Genomic DNA, 2559 nt, shown 5'->3' with positions numbered 1-2559 from the left:
ACACACACACCACGACACCACACCACACCACACACCACAAACACACCATACCACACAGCAAACAACACCACACACACACCACGACACCACACTACACCACACACCACAAACACACCATACTACACAGCAAACAACACCACACACACTACCACACCACACTACATCACACACCACAAACACATCATACCACACAACAACACTACACACACTACCACACCACACTACACCACACACCACAAACACACCATACCACACAACAAACAACACCACACACACCACGACACCACACTACACCACACACCACAAACACACCATACTACACAGCAAACAACACTACACACACTACCACACCACACTACACCACACACCACAAACACACCATACCACACAACAAACAACACCACACACCACACACACCACCACACCTCACCACACCACACACATCACACCACACACACCACCACACCACACACACACACACACAATACACAACACACGCACCACACCAAACACACACACTACACACCACACCACACCACACACACACACCACACCACACCACACCACACCAAACTACAACATACACCACAAACACACCACACACACCACCACACCACACCAAACACCACACCACAACCACACCACACACACCACCACACCACACACACACACACACCACACACACACCACACACACACACACACACACACACACACACACACACACAATACACAACACACGCACCACACCAAACACACACACTACACACCACACCACACCAAACACACACACATACCACACCACACCACACCACACCACACACACACACACCACACCACACCAAACTACAACATACACCACAAACACACCACACACACCACCACACCACACCAAACACCACACCACATCACACCACACACGCCACACAATACACACACACACACACACACACACACAACACACGCACCACACCAAACACACACACTACACACCACACCACACCACACACACACACCACACCACACCACACCACACCACACCAAACTACACCACACACCACAAACACACCACACACACCACCACACCACACCACACACCACACCACACCACACACGCCACACAATACACACACACACACACACACACACACACACACACACACACACACACTACACACCACACCACACCACACCACACCACACACAACACACACCACACCACACCAAACTACAACATACACCACAAACACACCACACACACCACCACACCACACCAAACACCACACCACATCACACCACACACGCCACACAATACACACACACACACACACACACACACACACTACACAACACACGCACCACACCAGACCACAGACAACACAGAAAAGCAGAAGAGCCAACCTCAGCAACAGAACTCAGCTTCCGGACGAGACAGTGATGACCTCATTTCCTGTGATGATGATGACGTAGCTTTCCGTTTCCCCCCTACTCGCCCACCGGAAATGCGGCAGTGCAGGAAGTATGACAGTCATATGAGTGACCAGGAGCAGGCTGTCCTCTTTTTGATGCACACTTCCACGGCATTCTGCGTCCAGCGAGCACAGTCCAAACTGTCTTCGGTTGGGACAGTGAGTTGATTGTGAAGTGAGAACAGAGCTGCGTCTTGTTTGCTTTGCTGTCTCTCTGTGTCTGTGTCTGTGTGTATCTTTGTTTCTTTTTTTTTCTTTTTCTACAGTGCACTAGCAGTGAGATTTGTTTTTTCGTGGTTTTCTGTGCAGTGGGTAAGTGATTTATTGTTTGTGTTGGCTAGTATTATATTGTTTGTATTGTGTTATAGTGCATTATATTCTGTTGCATTGTATTGTATTGTATTCTATTCTGTTCTATTGTATTGCATTCTGTTGTATTGTATTCTACTGTGTTCCTTTCTGTTGTATTGTACTGTATTGTATTCAGGTGAATTGTATTCTATTGAATTGTATTCTATTGCATTGTTTTGTATTGCATTCTCCTGTGTTGTATTCTGTTATATTCTAGTGCTTTCCTTTCTATTGTATTCTACTGTACTGCATTGTCACAACAGATTTATCTCTGTGAAACTCGGACTGCTCTCCACGGAGAGATTGCCTTGTCACAGTACAGCACCACCCGGCATTTTTTTTGTTCAGCCTACAAATGTAGTTGGTTTCATAGTCAAACGGAGGGGCAGGAGTCTATGTTCAGTATCCAGGAGGCAGAGAAGAAAAGATCTGCCTCGCTACCGGCCTGTACTCCACCAATTACAGAGCCGAAGCAGAAGCCTTGAAAACAGCAGCAGCCCACATCGAGGTCAGCCCCTACGCCAGCCACAACGTTGTCTTCCTGACCGACGCCCTGTCCATCTTTCAGGCCCTTTGGTCCAACAGAGATCCAGAAGTCAACGAAAGAGCAGATGGACAGGTCTACCAGCTACTCTGAATCAAAGACCATCTTTAAGGCCAAGCTGCAGAACAAGTGGAAGCAACAACATCCACGCCACAACAGAGCAGGCCCATACTACCTGCTGACTCGTCGAGAGCAG

The sequence above is a fragment of the Babylonia areolata genome, chromosome 10, assembly GCF_041734735.1.
Source record: "Babylonia areolata isolate BAREFJ2019XMU chromosome 10, ASM4173473v1, whole genome shotgun sequence".
In the NCBI taxonomy this organism is placed as follows: Eukaryota; Metazoa; Mollusca; class Gastropoda; order Neogastropoda; family Buccinidae; genus Babylonia; species Babylonia areolata.
The sequence above is the reverse complement of the archived record's forward strand: the minus strand, read 5'-3'. Positions refer to the sequence as shown.